Here is a 21296-nt window from a genome sequence, read left to right as displayed (position 1 = left end):
CTACACAGGTTGAGGTGGCAAGACTAAGGCAGGAGGATCACTTGAGCCCAGGAAGTCGAGGCTGCAGTGAGTTGTGTTCATGCCACTGCACTCCTGCCTGGGCAACAAAGCAAGACCCTGTTCCAAAAAAAAATTTAATTAAATTTAAAAAATGATAGTTGCATCTTCTAGCAAGATAACCACATGTTCTTTTTCTCACAGTTGGGATTCCAGTAAGTATCCCGTAGTTTAGGAGTAATCAAAAGCCTGCGGCCAGGATCTGCTTTAGAAGTATGTTCCCTTGTGCTGGGTGCAGTGGCTCATGCCTGTAATCCCAGCATTTTGGGAGGCTGAGGCGGGTGGATCATGAGGTCAGAAGTTCAAGACCAGCCTGACCAAATGGTGAAACCCTGCCTCTACTAAAAATACAAAAACTAGCTGGGCACCTGTAATCCCAGGTACTCAGGAGGCTGAGGTAGGAGAATCACTTGAACCTGGGAGGCAGAGGTTGCAGTGAGCCAAGATTGCACCATTGCACTCCAGCCTGGCTGACAGAGTGAGACTCCATCTCAAAAAAAAAAAAAAAAGGAAAAAAAAAGAAAATATGTTCCCTTGCACACTTCCATGAGCTGTTCCTCCAGTAGCAAAAGCTGGGGTCCTTGCTGTCATTGAACTTTGGGTGCTGTTGTAGAGACAGATAATGAAACTGAGAAAGGGGAAATGGAGCTGGGAACCCAAGGCTCACTTAGCCAAGGAAGCTGTCCAGCCACATTAGCTTAGGGGTGAAGTAAGATCATGGAGACCCATTAGCAGTCCCTGGCCCAGCTTCCATCTGTAACATCAATGAAATCCATCTGTCCTCCAAGTTTCCAAGGCTGTTCCCAAACAGCATCACCTGTGCTCATGAGTAGCCTTGGCTCTCCTCCGGTTGTAACTGTTCAACAGGTTCTCCTTGCCTGTAGCCCAGATAGAGCCAATTTATCAAGACAGGGGTCCTGCAATAGAGAAAAAGTTTCATTCATGCAGAGCCAGCTGAACAGGAGACTGGAGTTTTACTGAAATTAGTCTCCCCCAAAATTCAGAGACCAGGGTTTTTGTTTTTTTACTTTTTATTTTATTCATTATTTATTTATTTTTTTTTTTGAGATGGAGTCTCGCTCTGTTGCCCAGGCTGGAGTGCAGTGGCGTAATCTCGGCTTACTGCAACCTTTGCCTCCTGGGTTCAAGCAATTCTCCTGACTCAGCCTCCTGAGTATCTGGGACTACAGGCACGTGTCACCACGCCTGACTAATTTTTTGTATTTTTAGTAGAGACGGGGTTTCACGGTGTTAGCCAGGATGATCTCAACCTCCTGACCTCGTGATCTGCCCACTTTAGCCTCCCAAAGTGCTGGGATTACAGACACGAGCCACTGTGCCCAGCCATACTTTTTAAGTTTTTTTAAGTGATTAAAATTTTCTTCATTTCTCATTTTTTTATAATACTGAACCATCCATTTCCTATGAGACTGGAGTTTTTAAACGATAATTTGGACAGGGAGTGGGGAGTGCTGATTGGTCAGGTCAGAGATAAAGTTATAGGGGTCAAAGTGGATGTCTTCTGTCCCTGGGTGGGATGGCAGAACTGGTTGAGCCAGATTACAGGACTGGATGGTGTCAGTTGGTGCATCAGAATTCAAGGTCAGCAAAATATCTCAGGCACTGATCTTAGATTTTACAACAGTGATGTTATCCCTAGGAGCAATGGGGGAGGTGTGGAATCTTGTGGCCTCTGGGGCTGCATGACTCCTAAACTATAATTTTTTTTTTTTTTTTTTTTGAGACGGAGTCTTGCTCTGTTGCCTAGGCTGGAGTGCAGTGGCATGATATCGGCTCACTGCAACCTCCGTCTCCCAGGTTCAAGCAATTCTCCTGCCTCAACCTCCCAGGTAGCTGGGACTACAGGTGCATGCCACCACGCTTGGCTAATTTTTGCATTTTTAGTAGAGACAGGGTTGCACAATGTTGGCCAGGATGGTCTCCATCTCCTGACCTTGTGATCTACCCACCTCAGCCTCCCAAAGTGCTGGGATTACAGACATGAGCCACTGCACCTGGGCAACTCCTAAACTATAATTTCTAGTCTTGTGGCTAATTTGTTAGTCCTACGAAGGCAGTCTGGTCCCCAGCAAGAAAGGGGTTTGCTTTGGGAAAGGGCTGTTATCGTATTGAAATGGCCTTGTTGTCTGGAGTAATACCCAAAGTTTGTTGTGCCATGGTCATGGAGAACAAGGATGTGGATACAAAAAGAGTGAGGTTAAGAGCAGAAGTTTAAAAAGAAAAAGAATGAGAAGAGCTCTCTGCTGCAGAGAGGGATCCTGGAAAAATGGGTTGCCAAATCCATGGTGAAATGCAGGGGGGTTTATAGATAAGCTGGCGAGGAGGTGGTGCCTGATTTACATAGGGCACAAAAAACTGGTTATGCCATTTGCATAGGGCGTGAATTTCTTGTATCCCCAACCTACTCTTTTTCATGCACGCAGGTTCTCTGCCTGGGCTGTGCCATGTTGCCCATTTCTCTATTACTGCACATGTGATAACAAAAAAAGGGAAGATGGAGCCTTGATGTTGGACATGCCTGGCCACCAGGTAGCCCTTTTCTATTGGCACAGTTGCTGGCATTTGCCCTGCAAGCTTCTAGCTTCCTTATCTATATCTGCAGCTTGATTTTTCAGGCTGCTCTTTGTTAGAAAAGAAATGATTTGGGGGCTGCTTTTGTTAGAAGAGAAGTTCTGCCGAGGACTCTGTTGCCCTCACTATTTGCCCAAATAATTTCTTTCTACCTTCTGTGTCAGCATTTGTTTCAAAGTTAAACTGTAAACTAAGTTCCTCCCAAAGTTAGTTCGGCCTACACCCAGGAATGAACGAGGGCAGCTTGAAGGTTAGAAGCAAGATGGAGGCCGGGTGGTGGTGTCTCATGCCTGTAATCCCAGCACTTTGGGAGGCCAAGGCAGGTGGATCACCTGAGGTCAGGAGTTTGAGACCAGCCGGACCAACATGGTGAAACCCCGTCTCTACTAAAAATACAAAAATTATCTGGGCATGGTGGCAGGTGCCTGTAATCCCAGCTACTTGGGAGGCTGAGGCAGGAGGATTGCTTGACTCTGGGAGGTGGAGGTTGTGGTGAGCCAAGATTGTGCCATTGCCCTCCAGCTTGGGTGACAGAGCAAGACTCTGTCTCAAAAAAAAAAAAAAAAAAAAAAAGGACAGGATACTGTGGCTCACGCCTGTAATCTCAGCACTTTGGGAGGCTGAAACAGGTGGATCACCTGAGGTGGGGAGTTTGAGACCAGCCTGACCAACATGGAGAAACCCTGTCTCTACTAAAAATACAAAAAAATTAGCCAGGCGTGGTGACGCATGCCTGTAATCCCAGCTACTTGAAAGGCTGAGGCAGGAGAATCGCTTGAACCTGGGAGGCAGAGGTTGTGGTGAGCCAAGATCGTGCCATTGCACTCCAGCCTGGGTAATAAGAGCAAAATTCTATCTCCAAAAAAAAAAAAGAAAAGAAAAGAAAAAAAAGAAGAAGCAAGATGGAGTGAGTCAGGTCAGATCCCTTTTGCTGTCATAATTTTCTCACTGCTATAAATTTTGCAAAAGTGGTTTAACTGTAGTCAAGCAGTCACCTGCTGACAGCATGTATCTCTCAGGGTGTTGTGATGGTATCTTGCCACTTGAGGTGGAAACTGTGTTTGTCGTCCTTCCAGCTCAGCTTTAGGAAAAACTCACACAGGCATGGAGGGAGGCACCCTCCTATTAATACTGTCGATTTGCTTCAGCCAGAGTGACTCCATCTTGAATAGGGACTGAGAAAAAACCAGGCTGGGACATGCTGGGCTGTATTCCCAGAACGTTAGGCATTCTTAGTCACAAGCTGTTTATGGTTAAGGAAACAAATTAATAATGTTTACTAGACAGACACAGGACTTAAGAGACCCGGAAATGTCCTGATGTCCCCATAGCTCAAGAACAAAAGCAGTCCTAGTCCAAGAAGAAGTTTAACTTTAAAGATAATAATATCGATTCTTCCAAAAGGTGGTCATTACAAAGATTAATCCTTTATCATGAACCCTTGTAGTCAGCACATCTCTCCATGATTTGTTTGTTATCTTATATGTAAACAAGCATTGCACCCTGATGGGAGGGGGGCAGGGGTGACAAATTATGGGAGGGCAGGAGGGGAAATGTATGGTAAATGAAGTTTGCCTTGTTAGGCAGAAAAACGTCTTTCAAGTGATAAAAGTTGCCCGGAACAGCCTTCTTCCTGGTACAGGCACATTTACTAATGAAAATTTCCTTCATAGATGGAAATTTCCTTTACAAAAGGGCAGGTTTTCAGAGCTGCTCATTTGTCTGTGGTTTCTTAAAAAAAAAAAAAAAAAAAAAAAAAAAAAAAAAAAAAGCCAAGCAGGCTAATAATATGCCAAAGAGGAATAGTTTGGGGTGGTATGTCCTGGGCCCCAACAACACCCTCACCCCAGGACCCTCATTACAATCAATGATTTCATAAAGCCCTCCATTATCACCCGGGCAAAATGTGGCCCAGCTCTCTTTTCTTTTTCATCTTCCCTTAAGTTGCCTTCTTGTAAAGTCTCCAGGGCACTGCTGGGGTTGTTCTTGGTTTTACCAGGACAAAAGCAGGGAGAGGTGGTAGAAAGGCAGTCACACATGACTGAGGAGGCAGGTCTTTGAACCTCCCTAAGGGCAGATGCTGACACTTAGGAGTCTCTCCTAATTTTCCATAACTGGAGGAATTAGATTTTGCTCTGTTGGTCTTGTGAGGGTTTCTTTTGTGTAATCACCAAATGGATTCTTCCTGCTGACTGCACAGACAAAATGAATTCACTGAGACCTCAGCACTGCAGTAAGGAAAAGAGTCTAGGCCAGGCGTGGTGGCTCACGCCTGTAATCCCAGCACCTTGGGAGGCCGAGGCGGGTGGGTCACGAGGTCAGGAGATCGAGACCATCCTGGCTAACACGGTGAAACCCCATCTCTACTGAAAATACAAAAAAATTAGCCAGGCGAGGTGGCAGGTGCCTATAGTCCCAGCTACTCAGGAGGCTGAGGCAGGAGAATGGCGTGAACCTGGGATGCGGAGCTTGCAGTGAGCCGAGATCGCACCACTGCACTCCAGCCTGGGCGACAGAGAGACACTCTGTCTCAAAAAATAAATAAATAAAAAATAAAAAAAAGAAAGAGTCTAGGCTGGACTTGGTGGCTCACACTGAAACTGCCATTGCAAAATGATAACTGAGACAGTGAAAGAGATCTGACCTAAACCAACTCCATCTTGCTTCTAACCTCTAAGCTGTCCTTGTTCATTCTTGGGCGTAGGCTGAACAAGCTTTGCGGGGAGCTTAGTTTATAGTTTGAAACAAAGAGATGACAGCTCTTTCCTGAAACAAACCCCCTTCTTGCCTACAGACCAGTTGGCCTTTGTAGGACTAACAAATTAGCCAAAAGATTAGAAATTATGGTTTAGGAGTTATGTAGCCAAAGGCTGCAAGATTCTGACCCTCCCCAAATTGCTCCTGGGGATAACATCACTATTGTAAAACCTAAGGTCAGTGCTTGAGATATTTTGCAGACCCTGCACTTGATGGATCAGCTGGCATCATCCAGATCAAGAAACTGGCTCATCTGGTCTTGTGGCCCCCACCCAGAAGCTGACTGAGCACAAGAGGACAGTTTTGACTCCCTGTGATTTTATCTCCAACTCAACCAATCAGCAAATCTCAACTCACTGTACCCTACCCAGCAAATTATCTTTTAAAACTCCGGTCCCCAAATGCTTGGGGAGACTGATTTGAGTAATGATAAACTCTGGTGTCCCATCCAGTTGGCTCTATGTGATTACTCTTTCTATATTGCAATTCCCCTGTACTGATAAATTGACTCTGTCTAGGCATTGGGCAAGGCGAATCCACTGGGCAGTTGCAACACCTGTAATCCCAGCACTTTGGGAGGCAGTAAGATAACTTGAGCCCAGTGTTAGCAGCGGGTCTGTGGCGTAGGGGTCTGCAGCAACTCGATTTTTGCCCCTTCAGAGGAAAGAATTCATCTGAGAGGCATAAGGCAGAGTGAGAGACTGAGGCAAGTTTCAGAGCAGGAGTGAAGTTCTATTAAAAAGTTTTAGAGCAGGAACAAAAGGAAGTAAAGTACCCTTGGAAGAGGGTCAAGCAGGCAACTTGAGAGATCCAAGTGCCTGGTCTGACCTTTTGATAGGGAATAGCTGGGCTCCTGGCTAAACCCCCACCCTTAAGCCTGGAACTGCAGCCCCGAAGTGAAAACAGCTGACGCTTATTCTTCCATCCAAATGTTTACCTTTGGGCCTGCCATGCCCCTATCCTGTGCCCGTAAAAAGACTTCAGCTGGCAGAGCAACACAAGCAGCTGAGCCTTGGAGACTATGGATAGACACGGCTAACCTCAGATGGTGCGGCTTCAGGGGAAGATCACCTTCCTGCACCATCCCCATTCCAACTCCTGTCCAGAGGACAGCCGCTTCCATCGCCAAATAAAATACTCCACATATACTACCCTTCAATCTGTTTGTGTGAACCTGATTCTTCCTGGATGCCGGACAAGAACCTGGGTGCCCGCCAGGCGCAGTGGCTCACGCCTGTAATCCCAGCACTTTGGGAAGCCAAGGCGGGCGGTTCACGAGGTCAGGAGATCGAGACCATCCTGGCTAACACGGTGAAATCCCGCCTCTACTAAAAATACAAAAAAAATTAGCCGCGCGGCAGGTGCCTATAGTCCCAGCTACTCGGGAGGCTGAGGCAGGAGAATGGCGTGAACCCAGGAGGCGGAGCTTTCAATGAGCCGAGATCGCGCCACTGCACTCCAGCCTGGGCGACAGAGCGAGACTCTAACAACAACAACAAGAAGAACCTGGGTGCCGAGAGGGCAGGGGCTTGGATGCTGCTGTGGAGACTGCACAGAGCCTGCTCCTGCCAGAGAGGAGCGACCAGCCAGTTCCAGTGCTCCTTCCCTCCGGTTCCTGCACTCACATGCTTGCCTGCACTCCCTCTCTCCAGGAGCGGCCAGCGGTGGGCTGAAAGGACCCACTCCAGCTACTGCCCACGAAGGAGGTCAAGGTCAGGAGAACTATCCTCTCACTTTAACTTGGGGTTTTATAAGTAGGCATGCTTCTGGGGGTTGCATCTCTCCTCCCTTGACTCTTCCCTTGGGGCGGGCTGTCTGCCTGCACAGTGGCCTGCCAGTGCTGGGGAGGGGCCGCATGCACAGCCTGTTTACTGGAGTTGTACATACGCTCACTTGAGGCGTGTTCCCCTTTCCAGTCGAGTATTCCTAGAGCAAGGTCATATACCAGTTAAACTCCATTTTCCTCTTAGTGCACATGCTTAAGCCCACTCGCTCGACTTCTGAGATCTCATCAGGAAACTGCCGATCACCAGCTTCAGGTGTTTTCTGTCTATTGGAAGACTGCGTTTCTCTGGCACTGGTTGCAACCAATTATTATTTTAGAGAGACTGTGTAACAACTACCTGACCATCATCTGATGGTTGCTTGACATTCCTGATAGCGGGAGGCCTCTCCTGCCCTGCTCATGTTTGCCTAACTACTCTAACACCAGGAGTTCAAGACCAGCCTGGGCAACATGGTGAGACCCTGTGCCTACAAAAAACTTAAAAATTCACCAGGTGTGGTGACATGTACCTGTGGTCCCAGCTATTTAGGAGGCTGAGGTGAGAGGACCACTTGAGCCTGGGAGGTGGAGGCTGTAGTGATCTGTGATTACAACACTGCACTCCGGTCTGGGCAACAGAGCTGTAACTGCCCAACAGATTCTCCTTGTCCAGTGCCTAGATGGAGCTGGTTTATCAAGACAGGGGAATTGCAATAGAGGAAGGGTGTATTTCACTCAGAGCTGGCTGTATGGGAAATTGGAGTTTTCTTATTACTCACATCAGTCTCCCCAAATTCAGGGATTGGGGTTTTTAAGGATAATTTGGTGGGTAGATGGTTGGGAAGTGGAGAGTGCTGATTGGTCAGGTGGAAGATGAAATCACAGAGAGTCAAAGCTGTCCTCTGGCACTGAATGAGCTCATGGGTAGGGGCCATAAGACCAGCTGAGCCAGATTACCAATCTGGGTGGCGACAGCTGGTGCATGAGAACCAGAATGCAGGGTCTGCAAAGTATTCAAGTACTGATCTCAGGTTTTATTTTTTATTTTATTTATTTATTTATTTATTTATTTATTTATTTATTTATTTATTTATTTATATTTTGAGACAGAGTCTCTGTCACCCAGGCTGGAGTGCAGTGGTGTGATTTCGGCTCACTGCAACCTCTGCCTCCGGGTTCAAGCAGTTCTCTGCCTCAACCTCCCGAGTAGCTGGGATTACAGGCACCTGCCTCCACGCCCGGGTAACTTTTGTATTTTTAGTAGAGACAGGGTTTCACTATCTTGGCCAGGCTGATCTTGAACTCCTGACCTCGTGATCCACCCGCCCTCAGCCTCCCAAAGTGCTGGGATTACAGGTGTGAGCCACCATGCTCGGTCTGTTCTTAGGTTTTAAACAGTGATGTTATTCTCAGAAGCAATTTGGGGAGGTTCGGAATCTTGCAACCTCCAGATATATGACCCCTAAACCATAATTTCTAATCTTGAAGCAATTCGTTAGTTCTACAAACGCCAACTGGTCCCTAGGCCAAAAGGGGGTTTGTTTTAGGAAAGGGGACTGGGCACAGTGGCTCATGCCTGTAATCTCAGCACTTTGGGAGCCTGAGGCGGGCAGATCACGAGGTCAGGAGTTCGAGACCAGCCTGACCAACATGGTGAAACCCCGTCTCTTCTAAAAATACAAAAATTAGCTGGGCGTGGTGGCTCATGCCTGTAATCCCAGCTACTCAGGAGGCAGAGGCAGGAGAATTGCTTGAACCTGGGAGGCAGAGGTTGCAGTGAGCCCAAGATCACGCCATTGCACTCCAGCCTGGGCGACAGAGTGAGACTCCATCTCAAAAAAAAAAAAAAAGGAAAGGGCTGTTATCTTATTTGTTTCAAAGTTTAACTATAAAGTAAGTTCCTTCCAAAGTTAGTTTGGCCTATGCCCGGGAATGAGCAGGAACAGTTTGGAGGTGAGAAGCAATATGGAATCAGTTAGGTCAGCTCTCTTTCACTATCATAATTATCTCAGTTATAATTTTTGCAAAGGCAGTTTCAGAGCAAGGCCCTGTCTCAAAAATAAAAACAAGAAAAGTTTAATTGGCTGGGTGCAGTGGCTCACACCTGTAATCCCAGCACTTTGGGAGATCAAGGCAGATAGATCACCTGAGGTCAGGAGTTCGAGACCAGCCTGGCCAACATAATGAAACCCTGTCTCTACAAAAAATACAAAAATTAGCTGGGCACAGTGGCATGCGCCTATAGTCCTAGCTACTTGGGAGGCCGAGGCAGGAGAACCACTTGAACCCAGGAGGCGGAGGTTGCAGTGAGCATAGATCGCGCCACTGCACTCCAGCCTGGGCGACAGAGTGAGACTCCGTCTCAAAAAACTAAAAAAAAAAAAAAAAAAAAAAAGGGTTTAATTGACGCAAGGCCAGCCGCATGAACACAGAGTTATTACTCAAATCAGTCTTCTCAAAGGCTTAGAGATTAGGGTTTTTCAAGGATAGTTTGGTGGGCAGGAACTAGGGAATGGGGAATGTTGATTGGGTGGGTATAACATCACAGGGATGTAATAAACAGTCCTTGTGAGTTGAGTCAGGTTCTGCCTGGGGCCAATTGTGATTGTGTTACAATTTATGGAGTCAGCCTGTCATCAGAAATGCAAAAGACAAAGGCAGTAGGGCTCGCCGAGGTGGGACCAGAAGTGAGCTGAGGAGGCGGCGTTCAGGTAGATGCCGGCAACAGCAGTGCTCGCAGCCCCGAAAGAAAAATGAGTTGGGATATAGAATGCTCATCCTGGCCGGGAGCAGTGGCTCATGCCTGTAATCGCAGCACTTTGCAAAGCCAAGGCGGGTGGATCACCTGAGGTCATGAGTTCAAGACCAGCCTGACCAATAAGGAGAAAACCCATCTCTACTTAAAAAAAAAAAAAAAAAAAAGTCAGAGGTTGGAGGTTGAGGTGGAGGTGGAGGTGGAGGTGAGCTGAGATCATGCCATTGCACTCCAGCCTGGGTGACAAGAGCGAAACTCCATCTTTTAAAAAAAAAAAAAAATGCTCATCTTTTCCAGGGGAAAGGCAACAGCAGGTCTCAGGACAGCAAGGGTAGCTGCTGTCCTCTCTGAAGCATTGCTCAGTCATTAACAGCTGAAAAGACATGCGCCTTGTATTATCCCCTAGACCCCAAAAAGAAACCACCACATCTAAGAGCATCAGTGGGCTTCCAGATATAACGTGGAGTTCCAGTGGAAGTGATTTCTCAGATGAAGATAAGACACTTTGGTTTTTTTGTTTTGTTTTTGTTTTGTTTGAGACAGAGTCTTGCTCTGTCGCACAGGCTGGAGTGGAGTGCTGCCATCTCAGCTCACTGTAACCTCCGCCTCCCAGGTTCAAGTGATTCTCCTGCCTCAGCCTCCCGAGTAGCTGGGATCACAGGTGCTGACCACCACACCTGGCTAGTTTTTTGTGGTTTTTTTTTTGAGACGAAGTCTCGCTTTGTCGTCCAGGCTAGAGTACAGTGGCGCAGTCTCGGCTCACTGCAACCTCCTCTTCCCAGGTTCAAACGATTCTCCTGCCTCAGCCTCCTGAGTAGCTGGGACTACAGGCACCCGCCACCGTGCCCGGCTAATTTCTGTATTTTTAGTAGAAATGGGATTTCACCATATTGGTCAGGCCGGTCTCAAACTCCTGACCTCAGGTGATCTGCCTGCCTCAGACTTCCAAAGTGCTGGGATTACAGGCATGAGCCACTGCTCCCGACCAGATAAGACACTTTCTAAATCACAGAGAGGAACCCAAGGGTGCTGCTGTAGCCTCCTAGAAAATGTGCCTGCAAGATTTTCAGTATCAGCAACTTTACCTCTTAGTCTCAAACTTTTCCTGAGTGGTTAGCAGAAAACAGATAACTCTAAAATGTAAGTTGTAGAATGGAAATCAAGGACTCTCTGCCACTGGGAGAGGTGGTGTGGATGAGCAACTTGTGAATGCATAGATTCATAGAAGGTGTATTGTCTGGATATTGGGGTGAAATGTAAATTAGTGATGAAAATATCCTTTTATATTAGCTACGTCAAAGAGAAAGAAGAAGACTAGGAAACAGAAAAGTGTCTTTTATGGGGTATTTTAGAATAGATATTTCTAGAAAACCAAGATTTGTTTTTTAAAAAATGATGCCCCATGTCTTATCCATTCTTCCTGCTTTCTGTTCCTCCTTATCACTTCTTCTCTAACATGCTGTGAATACACTTATTTATCTTGTGAATATTTTCTACTAGAATGTAAGCTCCAGAAGGGCAGATGTTTTGTGTCATTCTTTTCTCTTTAGAAGAGTTACTGAGGCCAGGTGTGGTGGCTCATGCCTGTAATCCTTGCACTTTGGGAGACTGAGGTGGGTGGATCACCTGAGGTCAGGAGTTTGAGACCAGCCTGACCAACATGGTGAAACCCCATCTCTACCAGAAAATACAAAAATTCGGCCAGGTGCGGTGACTCATGCCTGTAATCCCAGCGCACTGGGGGGCCAAGGCAAGCAGATCACTTGAGATCAGGAGTTCAAGACAAGCCTGGCCAACATGGTGAAATCCTGTCTCTACTAAAAATACAAAAAATTAGCCAGGCTTGGTGGCGTGCACCTGTAATCCCAGCTACTCGGGAGTCTGAGGCAGGAGAATCGCTTGAACCTGGGAGGCGGAAGTTGCAGTGAGCCGAGATCGCACTGCTGCACTCCAGCCTGGGAGACAAGAGTGAGACTCTGTCTCAAAAAAAAAGAAAAAATAAAAAAAATTCGCTGGGCGTGGTGGCGCAAGCCTGTAATCCCAGCTACTAGAGGAGGCTGAGGCAGGAGAATCGCTTGAACCTAGGAGGTGGAGGTTGCAGTAAGCCGATATTGTGCCACTGCATTCTAGCCTGGGCAACAGAGCAAGACTCCATCTCAAAAAAAAAAAAAAAAAAAAAAAAAAAAAAAAAGACAGTTGGTGGCACACAGGTGCTTATACAAGTATTTGTTGAATGAAAGAATGTATGTTTCCTATTTGATGCCTTATTAGTGTCTGACCAATAGGTAAATCTTTTCTTCCCCCAGCAAAAAATGCAAAAGCCTAAAAAAAAAAAAAAACAAAAAAACCCTCAAAAACAATCTTACGTTCTACTATTGTAGAATAGTGATGTTATTTACAGGAGTGGCTCAAGAAGTCACAAATCTTGTGACCCCCAGAGCAATAACTGGTTATCCTTTATGCCTACCTCTTAGCAGAATTCAGGCCCTTCTCACAATCCTAACCTTGTGGACTGTTTTTGGTTTTACAAAGGTGGTTTATTTTGGGAAGGATTATTATCATTCTTGCTTAAGGTTAGATTATAAGCTAACGTCCTCCCAAAGTTACCTTGGACTATGCCCAGGAATGACCGAGGACAGCTTGGAGGTAGAAGCAAGATGGAGTGAACTATAGTAGTTTTCTCTTACTGTCATGATTTTGTAAAGTCTGTTTCTTTAGTCCTCAGCCCAAGGTTAATCCTAGCCTTGAGGACTTTTGATTGATCCCTTTAGAAACACAGGTCTACCCAGCTGTATTTCAGGTAATTACATCTGTATAGTATGGGAAGTAAAAACAAAACAAAAGAACAGGAAAAAAAGTATATAAATATATTATATATTATATATATTTATATATTTTTAATGTATTTTTATTTGTTGCCGGCATGATGGCTCATGCCTGTAATCCCAGCACTTTGGGAGGCCGAAGCGGGTGGATAACCTGAGGTTGGGAGTTCAAGACCAGCCTGGCCAACATGGTGAAACTCCTTGTCTACTAAAAAATACAAAAATTAGCCAGGCTTGGTGGTGAGCGCCTGTAATCCCAGTTACTCGGGAGGCTGAGGCAGGAGAATCACCTGAAACTGGGAAGCAGAGTTTGCAATGAGCCAAGATTATACCACTGCACTCCAGCCTGGGCGACAAGAGCAAAACTCTGTTTCCAAAAAAAAAAAAATTGGTCAGGTATTGAAGAATTCATAGTTCATGGAAACTTCAAGATAGTTTTGCCTGCATGATGACAATGTTGTTTCTACCTTATATCCCCATCTACATATTTGACATCAGGCCCCATCTATGTATTTGTAATTGCCTTCGAGTGCTGTTGGTTTTCTGCTGATACATTGTAGAGGAAACTGCTTTAAATATATAAATGCGCTATAAATCAATATATCCTGATGACTTTTACTAAAAAAGGACCTCTTTCATTAAAATGTTTTTGGATGTCAACTTTACCTTTGAATTTTCAAAGGGATAAACAAAGTCAGTTTTGGGGGAATAAGCTTTTTCCCCCTGGAATTTCTGACCCTCTTTGGTTCCAAATTCCAGTTGGGGTAAGCTCTGGGGCAAGCAAGCAATAGCATCTTGCAGTTCAGAGAGTAAGGTCTTGGCCCAGACTAGAGCATAAACATTCAGATCCCAATGTGCAGCCATGGGTCACTGTGCCTTGCACCCCACCCCTCTCCTCAGTATGTTTTTAAGGACTACAGCTTAAAGTCAGAGCCTCTTGGTTTTTTCAATTCAATCTGAAATGCAAGGTAATAAATGTGTCATTATAAATTGACTAGCTGTCAATATGGAATATGTAACACTCTGTAGGGACTGGCTTTTAAGTTTTCCTGTGGCTGTAAAAAAAAAAAAAAAAAAAGAAAGAAAGAAAGAAAAAAACATGGCCAAATGATCTGACCATAAAAGAGAAGCTAAGATGCTTGCTCCAGGCAGTTCCTGGGACCCAGGCTGAGCTCCTAGGTGGACAGGACCAGACTTCAGCAGCAGCACCTGGAGCCAAGATGTGCCAGGAGATAGAATCTGGAGGGAAACTGAAGGAGAAGAAGGGGCAGGGATTGCACCCCCTAGGCATCAATCAAAGAAACCAGGAATGAAGAAGAATGTCCACGTCTAGGGTGAGTCTGAAAAAATGGTCAGAACCAGACCCAATAAGGAAGCCAGAATGGAGGCTGGAGTCAGAGCCTGCAGAGGTCCCTGGAGCCACCAGAATATAGCCTCAGCGACTGTCCAGGCCTTGGCTTGCAATGTTCCCATGGTGGTAGGAACTGACAGAAGCCGCTTGCTTGTGCACAACTATTAGCTTCCGTTTGGCAGATTCTTTAGCTGCCAAAAATTAACAGACAGAGGAGAATCAACTCACCCCTTACAATCTTGTTCCTGGATGATAATGAGAGCTGATTTCAGACTGAATTCTGCCACACACAATCATTTATTAGGCAAACATTTATGAACAAGCAGGCATAAAACCGCATATTCTGTCCTATAAACTCCACGAAGTCCCTGCTGTCTTTACTTGTAGGTGCTCTGACAACCTCTCAATTGAAAGGTTGATTTGAGACAAGTACAGCAATCTAGAGGCAAGATTTAGTTAACCCATTGGCAATCAAAATTCTCTGAAATCATAGCAGGACACATAGGATCGTTTCAGAACTATGCCTTGGAATCTATTCCAAAAGAAGGGAGGTGAAAGAAAGTCTTTCAAAGTCTTATTTATTTTTTTAGAGAAGTGGTTTCACTCTCACCCAGAGGCTGGAGTGCAGTGGTGCAGATCATAGCTCACTGCAGCCTGGAACTCCTGGGCTCAAGCAACCCTCCCAGCTCAGCCTCCTGAGTAGTTGGGACCACAGGCATGCACCACCACGCCTGGCTCTAAGTCTAGAAGAGCTAAAAGAACTTGGGTTCTTTTCTTTAAAAAAAAAAAAATTTTTTTTAATAGAAATGAGGTCTCGCTATATTGCCCAGGCTGGGGTCTTGAACTCCTAGGCTCAAGTGATCCTCCTGCCTCAGCCTCCCAAAGTGCTAGGATTATAGGCATGAGCCACCACACCCGGCCCAGAACTGGGGTTCTAAACTACAGTTGTATTGTGAGCTTGGCTTATCATTTGGGACTTAGTTTACCTATTCTCTTTACAGAAATGTCACTCCTCCCAGTCACTATGTTGTGCATTGAATTGTGTCCAACAAAAGATAGGTTAAGGTCTTAACCCACTACCCTCCTCCCACCCGCCTTGATTGTGACCTTATTTGGAAATAGGGTCTTTGCAGATATAATCAACTTAAGATGATTATGGTGGCCCTAAATCCAGAGATAGAAATGGAAGGAATTTCAAGGATTGCTGGCAACCACAAGAAGTGAAAGAGAGGCAAGGAAAGATTCTTCCCTACATCCTTGATTTCGGATTTGCAGTCTCCAGAACTGTGAGAAAATCAATTTCTGTTGTTTTAAGCCACCCAGTCTGTGGTACACTGTGGGTTTTTAAATTTATCTTATTTTGGCTGGACACGGTGGCTCACACCTGTAATCCCCGCACTTTGGGAGGCCAAGGCAGGCAGATCACAAGGTCAGGAGTTTGAGACCAGCCTGGCCAATATGGTGAAATCCTGTCTCTACTAAAAATACAAAACTAGCCGGGTGTGGTAGTGGGTGCCTGTAGTCCCAACTATTCAGGAGGCTGAAGCAGGAGAATTGCTTGAACCCAGGGGGCAGAGTTTGCAGTGAACTGAGATCCTGCCACTGTACTCCAGCCTGGGTGACAGAGTGAGACTCTATCTAAAAAAAAAAAAATTCTTATTTTACTTTTAAGAGATGGGTGTCTCACTCTGTCGCCCAGGCTGGAGTACAGTGACCTGATCTCAGCTCACTGCAGCCTTTACCTCTTGGGATCCTGCCTCAGGACCCCACCCCTGCACCTCCCCGATAGCTGCACTTGCATGCATACACCACCACACCTAGCTAATTTTTGTATTTTCTTGTAGAGATGGGGTTTCACCATGTTGCCCAGGCTGGTCTTGAACTCCTGAGCTCATGCAATCTGCCAGCCTCTTGAACTCCTGGGCTCATGCAAGTCCTGGGATTCCAGGTGTGAGCCAACTTGCCCAGCCTGGTACATTATTTTGAAGCCCTAGGAAGCAAACACACTATCCTATACCTCTCTTGTATTTATTTCACAGCTCTCAATTGCCTAAAATTATTGTTTGCTTATTTATACCTGTTTTTCCCTGTTAGCATAGAAACTCCATAGGAGCAAGGATCCTGTTTCTCTTGTTAAATTAAGGCAAACAAGGGGTAACCAATCCAGCTGTTTCTGTACCTCACTTCTGTTTTCTGTTCATCACTTTCCTTTTTCTGTCCATAAATGTTATCTGACCACGAGGCCGTTGCAGAGTTGTTCTGGACCTAGTCTGGTTTGTTGCGGGGGTTGAGGGGGGGCAGTGCTACTCAATTAGCAAATCATTCTTTGCTCAATTTAAACTCTGTTCAGTTAAATTTGTCTAAAGTTTTTCTTTTAAGATTTGGGCATGGTGGCTCACACCTGTAATCCCAGCACTTTGGGAGGCCAACGCGGAAGGATCACCTGAGGTCAGGAGTTCAAGACCAGCTTGGCCAACATGGTGAAACCCCATCTCTACTAAAAATGTAAAAATTAGCCAGGTGTGGTGGTGGGTGGTAATCCCAGCTACTTGGGAGGCTGAAGCAGGAGAATCACTTGAACCCAGGAGGCAGAGGTTGCAGTGAGCCAAGATCATGACACTGCACTCCAGCCTGGGTGACAAAGCAACACTCCATCTAAAAAAAAAAAAAAAATGAAGTTTTTCTTTTAGTAGTACAAAGTAGGTACTCAATAAGTATTTCTGAAATAAATGAATGAATATGGGTATGTTAGTTCCCCTGGACTGCCATACTAAAGTAGCATAAACTGGGTGGTATAGAACAACCATAAGAAATTTGGCTGGGCGTGGTGGCTCATGCCTGTAATCCCAGCATTTTGGGAGGCCAAGATGGGAGGATAACTTGAGCCCAGGAGTTTGAGACCAGCCTGAGCAATATGGCAAATCCCATCTCTACAATAAAGTATAAAAAATTAGCCAGGCATGGTGGTGCATGTCTGTAGTCCCAGCTACTTGGGAGGCTAAAGTGGGAGGATCATCAAAGCCCAGGGAAGTCAAGACTGCAGTGAGCCGTGATGGTACCACTGCACTCCAGCCTAGGTGACAGCGAGACTCTATATCAAGATATACATATAAAGAATTTTAGGCTGGGTCTGCTGGCTCATGCCTGTAATCCCAGCACTTTGGGAGGCTGAGGCAGGAGGATCGCATTAGCCGAAGAGCTCAAGACCAGCCTGGGAAGCATAGCAAAACCCTGTCTCTACAAAAAATACAAAAATTAACCAGGTGTGGTGGCATGTGCCTGTGATCCCAGCTACTCGGGAGGATTGTTTGAGCCTGGGATGGCAAGGCTGTAGTGAGCCAAGATCGCACCACTGCACTCCAGCCCGGGTGACAGAGTGAAACCCCATCTGGGAAAAGAAAAGAAAAGAAGAGAGAGGAGAGGAGGGGAGGGGAGGGGAGGGGAAGAGAAGAGAAGGAGAAAGAAATGTATTCTCTCATCGTTCTGGAGGCTAGAAGAAGCAACAGTTCTCAGAATGGGTCAGGTGGGGTCATCAAAACATAGATGAAGATAGTTTTTCTGGAGGAGGAAAAGCTGCTAGGTTAAAAAAGAAAAAAAAAGGTCTGGTGATGGTGTGGTAAAACTGAAGAAATTACGTTGCAAGGAAATCAAGATTCTTGGCCAATTAGAACTATTCTAGTGAAATGGATTGGGCCGAGATTGTGGTCCAATGCTCATGCTCATGGTTAAATGCAACCGAGCTAGGTAAGTTGCCTCCCAGCCGAGGACATGGCTAAGGTTTCAATGGACTATTCTTTAAGGCCACATGCTTTGTGGCAATGGAGTATGTGGCAAGATAGATCAGTAAATCCAAAGGGTATCAGTTCATTGCATTACTTTTTTTTTTTTTCTTTTTTTTTTTTTAGAGACCAAGTCTCACTCTATCGCCCAGGCTGGAGTGCAGTGGTGTGATCTTGGCTCACTGCAACCTCTGCCTCCCAAGGTCAGGTGATTCTCCTGCCTCAGCCTCCTGAGTAGCTGGGCTTACAGGCACACACCACTACACTCGGCTAATTTTTTTGTTTTTAGTAGAGATGGGGTTTCACCATGTTGGTCAGGCTGGTCTTGAACTCCTGACCTTGTGATCTGCCCACCTCGGCCTCCTGAAGTGCTGGGATTACAGGCGTGAGCCACCATGCCCGGGCCTTCTGCATTACTACTTTTGCATCAATGAGTTTCTTGATCAGCATCAATTCTGGAGTGGAATGCATCACCTTAAATAAGGTATTCAGGGCCAGGTGGAGTGACTCATGCCTGTAATACCAACACTTTGGGAGGCTGAGGCAAGAGGATCACTTGAGGTCAGGAGTTTGAAACCACTCTGGGCAACATAGTGAGACCCTGACTCTGCAAAAAATAAAAAAATTAGCCGGGCACAGCGGTGCATGCCTGTTGTCCTAGCTACTCAGGAGGCTGAGGCAGGGAAATTGCTTGAGCCCAGGAGATCAAGACTGCAGTGAGCTACAGTCACATCACTGCACTCGAGGCTGGGCAACAGAGTAAGACACTGCCTCTAAAAATAAAAATAAAAAAATAAGGCATTCAGGCTGGGCGCGGTGGCTCACGCCTGTAATCCCAGCACTTTGGGAGGCCAAGGCAGGCAGATCACCTGAGGTCAGGAGTTTGAAACCAGCCTGGACAACATGGTGAAATCCTGTCTCTACTAAAAATACAAAAAATTAGCTGGGTATGGTGGCACGCACCTGTAGTCTCAGCTACTCGGGAGGCTGAGGCAAGAGAATCGCTTGAACCTGGGAGGCAGAGGTTGCAGTGAGCCAAGATTGTGCCACTGCACTCCAGCCTGGGCGACAGAGTGAGACCTTTTCTCAAATAAATAAGGCACTCAAATGAAACAAACAAACAAAAAAACTAGAAAAAAATTTTTTAAAAAAACAACAAAAAAATAAAAAGAAACAATAAGGCATTCAGTCAGTCCCACAGATGGATAGGGCTGGCAGAAGTATGGCACATAGGAGATCAGATCCAAACCAGAACGTGTCTATTCCGCAAAGGACAAATTGCTGTCCTAGCTACGATGGAACGGTCCAAGTTATCAACATGTCACAAGGTTGCTGGCTGACTCCCCCAAAATACGGTGCCCTATTGAGATGTCAAGGTTGGTGGCTGCTGGGGGCGAGCTGGACACTCAGCAGAGACAGCAGCCGGGTGAGTTTGGTGAAAGGGAATGTGTGATACTGAAAGAAAAAGAAGAAAGGAAGGAAGGATATATAAACAGAAAAAAGAAAAGAGGGAGGGAGAAAAGGAAATGTCATAGACCCCTACCTCAGGCCATGCTTTCTAGGGGAGGTGGATAATGGTATGTTTCTATCACTCACACTGTTTCCTACAGTGAGGATTTCCCATCAACTCATTGTGTTCTTCCCCAGCTGTGTCTGACAACACCAAAGCAGTTCACCTCTCCCTGCTGTAAGGATGCTGTGCAAAGCCTATTTCTTCCTGCTCCCCTGGTCCTATCAGCATGGTATTATCTACGTAATGGGCCATTATTGTACAACCTGTGCAATAATGAGACGATAAAGGTCTCTGTGGCATAGTGCCAGAAAACGTGTCATCCTGTACTGGGGTATGAAGGGAGGCTATGTCCTTCTCAGATAAGAGCCAACTGCCTTAAAAAAAAAAAAAAAAAAAAGAGGGAGAGAGAGAGAGACGGTCTCACTCTGTTACCCAGGCTGGAGTGCAGTGCATGATCATGGCTCACTGCAGCCTCAGTCTCCTGGGCTCAAGTGATTCTCCTGCCTCAGCCGCCTGAGTAGCTGAGACTATAGGCATGCACCACCACACTCAGCTGTTTTTTTATTTTTTGAGCAGATGGGGTCCTGCTATGTTGCCCAAAGTGGTCTTAAACTCCTGAGCTTAAGTGGTCCTCTTGCCTTGGACTTCTAAAGTGCTGGGAATTACAGGTGTCAGTCACTTTGCCCCTCTGTCTGCCTTTTATATTCTCTGTTTATTGGGTTAGGGGAAAGGTATTGGCAGCTCAGTTGCTACATATCAAGTACAGAAGCTGTGCTGATTTTCTCCAGGAACGAATTATACCTAGAACAGTAGCTGTTATTAGCATTAGCATCTAATAAAATTTATAATAATCCACCATTTTTATTCTAGAGTCATCTGACTTCTGCACTGGCTACCCTGAGGATGTAATAAGAATGACCACTTGGCCAGCTTATGCCTGTAATCCCAGCACTTTGGAAGGCCAAGGTGGGAGGATTGCTTGAACCCAGAAGTTTGAGATCAGCCTGGACAACATAGTGAGAATTCATGTCTACAAAAAATTCGTCAGGTGTGGTAGCACGCACCTGTGGTCCCAGCTACTTGGGAGGTTAAGGTGGGCTATTGCTTGAGCATGGAAGGTGGAGGGAGTGAACCATAATCGTGTCATTGCACTTCAGCCTGAGCAAAAATAAAAATAAAATTTAAAAAAGATTACTTGTAGAAGAGTCTGTTAGTTATTTCCCAGTGTCTGTCCTTCCCTTATTCCATAATAATAGAACCCCTGTTTGCAACTTGGTATATGGCCAGCTTCATTTACTACTAAGAGTGGCCATGTGACTCAATTCTGGCTGATGAGTTGTAAATGAAAGAGTTGTGTGCTTACATTTAAGAGTGTGTAGGCTGGGCATGGTGGCTCCTGCCTGTAATACCAGCACTACCATTTGACTCAAAAAAATAAATATTTTTGAGACAGAGTCTTGCTCTGTCACCCAGGCTGGAGTTCAATGTGTAATCTTAGTTCACTGCAACCTCCACCTCCTAGGTTCAAGTGATTCTCCTGCCTCAGCCTCCTGAGTAGTTGGGATTACAGGTGCCCACCACCACACCCAGCTAATTTTTGTATTTCTAGTAGAGACGGGGTTTCATCATGTTGGTCAGGCTGGTCTCGAACTCCTGACCTTAGATGATCCACCCATCTCGGCCTCCCAGAGTGCTGGGATTACAGTCATGAGCCAAATTTATTTATTTATTTATTTATTTATTTATTATTTTTTGAGACAGAGTTTCACTCCTGTTGCCCAGGCTGAAGTGCAATGATGCGATCTTGGCTCACTGCAACCTCCACTTTCCAGGTTCAAGCCATTCTCCTGCCTCAACCTCCCAAGTAACTGGGATTATAGGTGCCTGCCACCATGCCCAGCT

At 45.8% G+C, this 21296-nt stretch overlaps 1 long non-coding RNA gene across 1 annotated transcript; it reads left to right on the top strand.

The window, feature by feature from the left end:
* The first annotated feature begins 6833 nt into the window (after positions 1-6833).
* LOC110741726 lies at positions 6834-20585 on the top strand. Its single transcript, XR_002518476.1, has 2 exons — positions 6834-7118; positions 20265-20585. It is a non-coding gene; the product is annotated as an uncharacterized LOC110741726 (long non-coding RNA).
* Positions 20586-21296: the final 711 nt, after the last annotated feature.

The sequence above is a fragment of the Papio anubis genome, chromosome 15 (assembly GCF_008728515.1).
Source record: "Papio anubis isolate 15944 chromosome 15, Panubis1.0, whole genome shotgun sequence".
NCBI lineage: Eukaryota > Metazoa > Chordata > Mammalia > Primates > Cercopithecidae > Papio > Papio anubis.
Note: the sequence above shows the minus strand (reverse complement) of the source record. Positions and strands in the feature narration are given on the sequence as shown.